Here is a 10,076-nt window from a genome sequence, read left to right as displayed (position 1 = left end):
ATATGTCTAGGCCATCAGGGTGACTCGAATCACCATATTAAAAAAAAAAAAAAAAAAAAAGTGACTGCCAAAATAAGAGGGCCCGGATCCGTCGCTGGGTCGTGAAAATTGTCCAGTTCATTAGCACAGTTCTATCCGACTGGCTTTCCTATCCGTCACTAACTCCCGGGGCGTGCGCAAACTCATGTCCACCGAGTCGGTGACGCTATCTAATCATTTTACCCAAAGTCGTCCCTGTCTCCTCCTGTCTTCCATCTTTCCCAGCACCAGAAACATCTCCCAAAAACCCATTCAGGATTATGAGAACCTTACTGACCAAAGACCAATCAATCTTACTGACCAATCAACCTGACGGTGCCCCCAGAGAAATCTGTATGTAGGTCAAGAAGCAATGGTTAGAACCGGACATGGAACAACAGACCGGTTCCAAAGCGGGAAAGGAGAACCTCAGGGCTGCGTGTTGTCACCCTGCTTATTTAACTTTTATGCAGACTACATCAAGCAAAATGCTATGCTGGATGAAGCACAGGCTGCAGTCAAGATTACCGGGAGAAACATCAATAACCTCAGATATGCAGATGACACCACCCTTATGGCAGAAAGCAAAGAAGTAAAGAGCCTCTTGATGAAAGTGAAAGAGGAGAGTCAAAAAGTTGGCTTAAAACTCAACATTTGGCTACCTACTTTGGCCACCTGATGCGAAGAACTGACTCAGTGGAGAAGACCCTGATGCTGGGAAAGATTGAAGGCCTGAGGAGAAGGGGACAGCAGAGAATGAGATGGTTGGATGGCATCACTGCCTCGATGTACATGACTTTGAGCAAGTTCCAGGAGTTGGTGATGAAGAGGGACCCTGGTGTGCTGCAGTCCATGGGGTCGCAAAGAGTCAGACACGACTCAGGGACTGAACTGAACATGGCACGGCTCATAGTTTCATTGAGTTAGACAAGGCTGTGGTCCATGTGATCAGTTTGACAAGCTTTCTGTGACACTGGTTTTCATTCTGTCTGCCCTCTGACAGATAAGGATAAGAGGCTTATGGAAGCTTCCTGCTGGGAGAGACTGACTGTGGGGGAAATCGGGTCTTGTTCTGATGGGCGGGACCATGCTCATTAAATGTTTAATCCAATTTTCTGTTGATGGGCGGGGCTGCCTTCCCTCCCTGTTGTTTGACCTGAGACCCAACTAAGGTGGAGGTAATGCAGATAATGGCCACCTCCTTCCAAGGGTCCCAGGCAGGCACTGCTGCACTCAGTGCCCCCGACCGTGCAGCAGTCCACTGCCGACCCACGCCTCCGCCAGGGACTCCTAGAGACACCCACGGGCAAGTCTGGGTCAGTCCCTTGTGGGGGTCCCTGCTCCTTTCTCCCGGGTCCTGGTGGGCACAAGGTTTTGTTTGTGCCCTCCAAGAGTCTGTTTCCCCAGTCCTGTGTAGGTTCTGTAATCAAATCCCACTGGCCTCCAGAGTCAAATTCCTTGGGGGTTCTCAGTTCCCTTGCCAGATCCCCAGGTTGGTAAATCTGTTGTGGGTCCTAGAACTTTCTTAACAGTGCGAGAATTTCTTTGGTATGATCGTTCTGCACTTTGTGGTTCGTCTGCTTGGGGGCTCTATGGTTGGGGTTAATGGCGACCTCCTCCAAGAGGGCTTATGCCACAGGCTGGGTGACCAGGGCTCCTGCACCCAGAGTCCCTGCCCCTGCGGCAGGCCACTGCTGACCCCCAGTCCCTCCACAGGAGACACTCACACACGGTTCTGGCTCAGTCTCCGTGGGGTCTCTGAGCCCTGGTGTGCACAAGGCTTTGTTTGAGCCCTCCAAGGGTCACTGATGGGTATGGGATTTGATTCCAAACTAAATTTCGCCCCTCCTACCACCTTGCTGGGGCGTCTCCTTTGCCCTTGGATGTGGGGTATCTTTTCTGGTGGGATCCAACATTCTCCTGTTCTTGGTTGTTCAGCACCGAGTTGTTATTTTGGACTTCTCCCAGGAGAAAATGAGGGCACGTCCTTCTACTCTGCCATCTTGTATGGGAATATTTGGCCAGAGTCCCATAACACTGAATGGGGTTTTCCAACAGATTTTTTGGTGCCGGGAAAAGATTGAAAGCAGGGGGAGAAAGGGACGACATTGATAAAACCAATTAGATGGCATCACCAACTGAATGGACATGAGTTTGAGCAAGCACGGGTGTTGGTGACGGACAGGAAGGCTGGTCAGATAAGGCTCAGCACAATTTTCACGACCCAGGGATGAAACCGGGTCCTCCTATATTGGCATACAGCTTTTTTTTTTTTTTTTTTAACTGATTACAGCCACCCTGATGGCTTAGACAGTAAAGAGTCTGCTGACAATAAGGGAGACCCAGGTTCCATCCTGGGGAAGCGTCTCCTGGAGAAGGGAATGGCTACCCACTGCAGTATTCTTGCCTGGAGAAGTCTATGGACAGAGGAGCCTGGAGTGCTACAGTCCATGGGGTCGCAAATAGTCTGGGCACGACTGAGTAGGTTCGGCACTCTATTTCATTCGACATTACAGTGAACCTTCTCTGTGCCGCATTTGAGCCCATATATCGTTAGCTTCTCTTGTGTTGTTGGAAGAGGGTGTTTGTTATGACCAGTGCGTTTTCTTGGCAAAACTCTATTAGTCTTTGCCCTGCTTCATTCCGTATTCCAAGGCCAAATTTGCCTGTTACTTCGGGTGTTTCTTGACTTCCTACTTTTGCATTCCAGTCCCCTATAATGAAAAGAACATCTTTTTTTGGGTGTTTGTTCGTTCTAAAAGGTCTTGTAGGCCTTCATAGAACCGTTCAACTTCAGCTCCTTCAGCGTTACTGGTTGGGGCATAGACTTGGATTACTGTGATATTGAATGGTTTGCCTTGGAAACGAACAGAGATCATTGTGTCGTTTTTGAGATTGCATCCAAGTACTGCATTTCGGACTCTTTTGTTGACCATGGTGGCCACTCCATTTCTTCTGAGGGATTCCTGCCCGCAGTACTAGATATAATGGTCATCTGAGTTAAATTCACCCATTCCAGTCTGCCGGGGTCCAGCCCCGGCTGATCCAGGGTATTCGAAGGAGAGACGGCTAGGCGGCCTATTCAAATGTTAATTAGATATAATAAAGAGGAATAGAATGAGGATAGCTCAGTAGGAAAATTCAGTGGAGAAAAGAAGCTGAGTGGCTTGGTTTACGCGGAAAATCAATATAACCCGTGACACCAGGTTAGCTCTGACCACGGAGGCCGCAGGCGCCCTCTCGAATAGCGGAAGGTGCCCCACCTTAGACACCTTCTCGAGTGGGTCTTAGAAGCCCAGGCAAATAAATGGTCGCAGAGGACATCCACGCTCCAGATGGACACTCAGCTGGAAGTTAAAGGGAAGAATGACATGGGGAGACCAAGCGTTGGTGAGCAAGGCCCATAGCTTTATTTTCAACAGGGGCTTTTATACCCTAAGTTACACATAGAGGACAATAGGGGATGCAAAATCAGCAGTCTTTGATGCTTATCAAAAACCAGGGTTTCTTTCCTGCAGATTTATCGTATACAAATGGTTTAGGTGATTTACATCATCTTCTGGCCAGAGGCCTATTAACATTTTATGACTCTTGACAAGGACTTATCAACAAAGACTTATTTTCTCTAAGAGTAATTATTTTAAGGTTTGGCGCCATCCTCCGAAGATAAGATTACGTTCCTATAGGGTGGATGTGTAATGGGTTTACAAAGGAAAGAATTTACTACCTTAAGGGTCTAAAGTTACTAACACCAGGCCACTACTTATTTTTTCTACATACCAACTATATTAATTAATGCACATTCAAGGATACAATTCAGGGGATGTGAAAACTTGGCAACAAACGTTGGCTCATCAATGAAATCTTTTACTAGTTTTATTCTGACAGCTTCTAATTCTCTGAGAGGCTCTAAGCTATTTGAATATCTTAAGCTTCCCGTGCCTCTGGAGGCTGGGAGACTGTAAACAATCGTATGCATAGCTGTAGGTGTCCGGGTAAACTTGTCAGGCGAGTTAGAGAGCCATCTGAGGGGTTTGGATTTAAACACTCCTAATTGCCCAGGAACTTTATTAATTGGAGCTGTAAGTTAACACTTTGACAGAGAGAGTGAGATGGTGGTGGGGGACAGCCCCCAGTAAAGTCAGAGGTGAGAGCACAAAGCAATAAAGTAGGCAGACTCTGGTTTTTTGGGGGGTAGATGCTCGAGAATATCCGGGGGCACTCCCAAGGCTCGATCCCGCCTTTGCATATGCCGAGCCCCCTTCCTCATGACCTTTGTCACGAGTGGAATGTCTCTCGCCGGCTCCCGGCACCAGTCCATTTCAGTTCGCTGATTCCTAGAATGTCGACATTCACTCTTGCCATTTTTTGTTTGACCACTTCCAATTTGCCTTGATTCATGGACCTGACATTCCAAGTTCCTATGCAGTATTGCTCTTCACAGCATCGGACCTTGCTTCTATCGCCAGTCACATCCACAGCTGGGTATTCTTTTTGCTTTGGCTCCATCCCTTCATTCTTTCTGGAGTTATTTCTCCACTGATCTCCAGTAGCATATTGGGCACCTACTGACCTGGGGAGTTTCTCTTTCAGTATCCTATCATTTTGCCTTTTCATACGGTTCATGGGGTTCTCAAGGCAAGAATACTGAAGCGGTTTGTCATTCCCTTCTCCGGTGGACCACATTGCCAAAGCCTTTGACTGTGTGGATCACAATAAGCTGTGGAAAATTCTGAAAGACCACCTGATCTGCCTCTTGAGAAATTTGTATGCAGGTCAGGAAGCAACAGTTAGAACTGGACATGGAACAACAGACTGGTTCCAAATAGGAAAAGGAGTACATCAAGGCTGTATATCGACACCCTGTTTATTTAACTTATATGCAGAGTACATCATGAGAAACGCTGGGCTGGAAGAAGCACAAGCTGGAATCAAGTTTGCCGGGAGAAATATCAATAACCTCAGATATGCAGATGACACCACCCTTATGGCAGAAAGTGAAGAGGAACTCAAAAGCCTCTTGATGAAAGTGAAAGTGGAGAGTGAAAAAGTTGGCTTAAAGCTCAACATTCAGAAAACGAAGATCATGGCATCCGGTCCCATCACTTCATGGGAAATAGATGGGGAAACAGTGGAAACAGTGTCAGACTTTATTTTGGGGGGCTCCGACATCACTGCAGATGGTGAGTGCAGCCATGAAATTAAAAGACGCTCACTCCTTGGATGGAAAGTTATGCCTAGATAGCATATTCAAAAGCAGAGATATTACTTTGCCAACAACGGTCCATCTAGTCAAGGCTATGGTTTTTCCAGTGGTCACGTATGGATGTGAGAGTTGGACTGTGAAGAAAGCTCAGCGCCCAAGAATAATGATGCTTTTGAACTGTGGTGTTGGAGAAGACTCTTGAGAGTCCCTTGGACTGCAAGGAGATCCGACCAGTCCATCCTAAAGGAGATCAGCCCTGAATATTCATTGGAAGGACTGATGCTGAAGCTGAAACCCCCATACCTTGGCCACCTCATGCAAAGAGTCGATTCACTGGAAAAGACCCTGATGCTGGGAGGGATTGGGGGCAGGAGGACAAGGGGACGACAGAGGATGAGATGGCTGGATGGCATCACTGACTCGATGGACGTGAGTTTGAGTGAACTCCGGGGTTGGTGATGGACAGGGAGGCCTGGCGTGCTGTAATTCATGGGGTTGCAAAGAGTCGGACACGACTGAGCGACTGAACTGAACTGAAAAGTTAAATATACACTTTGATCAGCAATTCTCATAGGGAGTCTAAAATGACAACCATAACCTATAGAGAGCATGGAAGTCTCCAGACCAGAATACTGGAATGGGTAGTTCTCTTCTCCAGGGGATCTTTGCGACCCAGGACTCGAACCCAGGTCTCCTGCATGGAAGGTTGCTGTTTTACCAGCTGAGCGGTATTCCAGGGAGGCCTGAGACCTTCTACAGACTTTTACAAATATTACATTCTGGGGTGGGAGGGGGGAGAAGTGAACGAACACACCTACCTACATAAGTTTACGACCTACCTCCCAAAGTTTATGAACAAAGAAAACGAATCTACATGAATAATGCAACCATGAAAGTTGACTACCACTAAACCGAGTAGTAATTAACTGTGAACTGCTGCTAAGTCGCTTCAGTCGTGTCTGACTCTGTGCGACCGCACAGACGGCGGCCCACCAGGCTCCCCCGTCTCTGGGATTCTCCAGGCAAGAACACTGGAGTGGGGTGCCATTTCCTTCTCCAATGCGTGAAAGTGAAAGTGAAGTCGCTCAGTCGTGTCCGACTCCTAGCGACACCATGGACTGCAGCCTACCAGGCTGCTCCATCCATAGAATTTTCCAGACAAGAGTACTGGAGTGGGGTGCCATTGCTTCCTAGGATTAAAAAAACAAACAAACAAACAAAAACCGTGGCTCACCTGGTAAACAATTGGCCTGAATTGCAGGAGACCCGGGTTCGACTCCTGGGTTGGCACGATCCCAGAAAAGGGGAAGGTAACCACTCCACTATACTAGCTGGAAAATTCCATGGACGGCATAGTACATGGAGTCACAAATAAAGTCATACACGACTAACTGACTTCCACGACCAAACCCGACATGATAAACGCAGAAAGCCTCAAAGTCTGAAATCGTTGTCCGAAACCGGTTATTTGCCAAGCTCTACTTTTTGACACCAAAGTATTGGTCTTGTTTAGTCTTACAAGACCTCCAAAAATTTGGTGGATGATGTAAAATTCCCTTCCTTGGTTCTACTTGGCTTAGTCTACACGGTGGTACCGGAGACTAAGCTCAAGCAGGACCAAGCAAGGGAGCATGAATACCGGACTTCGTTTCGGCACGGACGGTTGGGAGGAAGCGAACACCTAATACACTGAGGATGAGAAAGAAAAAATAAAACAGTCCCAGTGAAGAGGTTGTAGCAGATCTTTTCACGTTAATGGACGAAGCCTCATTCTTCGAAATACTATGTTTAAAGGAAATCTACGATAAATTCAAATAATAAATTGAACATATTGGGTGCGGTGCGTGTTCGTTATGCAAATGACGCTGAGGCCCCGCCCCCGAGATTCACGCCTCTCCCCATACCCGCTCCCGTGAAGCCAGCTTCCAGTCCCTTGTTCCCAGGCCCCTGACTCCATGTTTTCTCCTCCTCGACACTCTGGGGCTGATTTCTTTTGAATAAGGCTTTTCTTGATGGCTTAAGATAATGATTATATGGGTGCTGCATTTGACAGAGAAGGTTCACTATAAAGTCCAATGAAATAAAGTGCCGAACCTACTCAGTCGTGCTCAAACTATTTGCGACCCCATGGAGTGTAACCCTCCAGGCTCCTCTGTCCATGGACTTCTCCAGGCAAGAATACTGCAGTGGGTAGCCATTCCCATCTTCAGGAGAAGCTTCCCCAAGATGGAATCTGGGTCTCCCGCTTTGTAAGCGGACTCTTTACCGTGACGCTAATCAGTATTTGGAGAGGCAATGGCACCCCACTCCAGTACTCTTGCCTGGAAAATCCAATGGATGGAGGAGCCTGGAAGGCTGCAGTCCATGGGGTTGCTGCGGGTCGGACATGACTCAGCGATTTCACTTTCACTTTTCACTTTCATGCATTGGAAAAGGAGATGGCAACCCACTCCTGTGTTCTTGCCTGGAGAATCCCAGGGACCGGGCATCATGGTGGGCGGCCGTCTATGGGTTCGCACAGAGTCGGACACGACTGAAGTGACTCAGCAGCAGCAATCAATATTAAAAGAAAAGAAAGAAAGAAATATGACTGCCAAAATAGGAGGGCCAGGTTCCATCCCAGGGTCGTGAACTGTCCACTTCATTTGCTCAGTTCTGTCCGAGTGGCTTTTCTGCTGCTGCTGCTGCTAAGTCGCTTCAGTCGTGTCCGACTCTGTGCGACCCCATAGACGGAAGCCCACCAGGATGCCCCATCCCTGGGATTCTCCAGGCAAGAACACTGGAGTGGGTTGCCATTTCCTTCTCCAATGCATGAAAGTGAAAAGTGAAAAGGAAGTCGCTCAGTCGTGTCCGACTCTTAGCGACCCCATGGACTACAGCCTACCAGGCTCCTCCATCCATGGGATTTTCTAGGCAAGAGTACTGGAGTGGGGTGCCATTGCCTTCTCCGACCAGCTTTCCTAACCGTCCCTAACTTCCGGAGCATGGGCAAACTCATGTCCACCGAGTCGGTGATGCTATCTAATCGTTTTTCCCAATGTCGTCCCTTTCTCCTTCTGTCTTGGATCTTTCCCGGCACTAGAAAAATCTCCTGGAAAACCCACTCACGATTATGAGAACCAAAGGCCAATCAATCTTACTGACCAATCAACCTGACCTGACCTGACCCTGAGAAATCTGTATGCAGGTCAATAAGCAACAGAACTGTACATTGAAAACCAGGCTGGTTCCAAATCGGGAAAGGAGAATGTCAAGTCTGCATATTGTCACCCTGCTTATTTAACTTATATGCAGAGTATATCATGTGAAATGTCACGCTGGATGAAGCACAAGCTGGAATGAAGATTTCTGGGAGAAACATCAATAACCTCAGACATGCAGGATAACACCACCCTTATGGCAGAAAGCAAAGAACTAAAGAGCCTCTTGATGAAAGCGAAAGAGGAGATGAAAGGGACATTGACTCATTATATAGCACCCACTGTCTCGGTGGTCATGTGTTTGAACAAGCCCCAGGAGAACTCTTTGGAGACGACTGAGCAAAGGAACTGGACAATTTCTATGACCCAGGGATGGAACTGGCTCGTCCTATATTGGTAGGCAAATTTTGTTTTAAATTACTGATTAGAGTCACCCTGGTGGCTTAGAGAGTGAAGAGTCCGCTTACAATATGGGAGACCCAGGTGCACTCCTTGGGAAGAATCTCCTGGACAAGCTACCCACTTGGGTATGGCTACCAGGGAATGGCATCTCAGGGCTGATGTGCCCACCCTGAAGGCTGGATGATGTGTTTATGCAAATAAACCTAAATAACAAAAATCATTTAAAAGGTAAATAGAGCATCAAACCATACTGTCTTGAAAGCCTATTTTAGGTGCATGGAGTCAATATCACACAAGAATTAACAATATCCATGTATTTTGCGATTACAGCAGTTGATGGCAGATAAGTCAAAGCCTCAGCTGACCTTGCCAATCTCAGGAGGTTGTGTGCTGCTACCATGCACTCGTCACAGGGGCAGAATCTCCTATACGCAGAAGTGCTAACTTACACAAAGTGACAAGTCTCAATGTGTCATATCTGAAAATTAAAAAAGCTTATCTTTTAGGAGATAAAGTAGGTATTTGTCCTCATTGTGCTTTCAGATGCCCCGTTATAACCAAGATGATTTTGCACAATCAAAAGAATGTTACAGTGCTAGAAGCTTCAATAGCACATATACTAAAACTCGAATGATACAGAGATTAGCATGGCCCCTGCACAAGGATGACACACAAATTCAGAGAAGCGTTCCATATTTTTTTACAATTTTGAGCATTAATATAATAATATTATGAATACGATTCACAGAAAATTTTTAAAGTTTACTGAAAGAAAACAAGATTACATCCAACTTGCAACTAATTATTTGCCTTCTTGACTGCTTTGCTATGCTATGCTAAGTCACTTCAGTCGTGTCCGACTCTGCGACCCATAGACGGCAGCCCACCAGGCTCCCCCGTCCCTGGGATTCTCCAGGCAAGAACACTGGAGTGGGTTGCCATTTCCTTCTCCAATGCATGAAAGTGAAAAGTGAAAGTGAAGTCGCTCAGTCATGTCTGACTCTTAGTGACCCCATGGACTGCAGCCTACCAGGCTCCTCCGTCCATGGGATTTTCCAGGCAAAGATACTGGAGTGGGGTGCCATTGCCTTAGGACTCTGCATGTGCTTCTATAGTGTGAATTATTTGGTAGGTTGCTCTTTCTGGTAGACTTTCCCACCATTTTAAAGTAAAGATACACATCTTTCAACTCTGAAATTAGGTGCATTAATTTTAACAAATTATTTTTGAGTTTTAAAAAAAATGTAGAA

The 10,076-nt window shown here is 46.8% G+C and overlaps 1 non-coding gene across 1 annotated transcript; it reads left to right on the top strand.

The window, feature by feature from the left end:
- Positions 1–9,418: 9,418 nt before the first annotated feature.
- Positions 9,419–9,526, top strand: LOC129640445 (U6 spliceosomal RNA). Its single transcript, XR_008708816.1, has one exon. It is a non-coding gene; the product is annotated as a U6 spliceosomal RNA (small nuclear RNA).
- The last annotated feature ends 550 nt before the right edge of the window (positions 9,527–10,076 follow it).

This window comes from Bubalus kerabau, chromosome X, assembly GCF_029407905.1.
Source record: "Bubalus kerabau isolate K-KA32 ecotype Philippines breed swamp buffalo chromosome X, PCC_UOA_SB_1v2, whole genome shotgun sequence".
NCBI lineage: Eukaryota > Metazoa > Chordata > Mammalia > Artiodactyla > Bovidae > Bubalus > Bubalus kerabau.
Note: the sequence above shows the minus strand (reverse complement) of the source record. Positions and strands in the feature narration are given on the sequence as shown.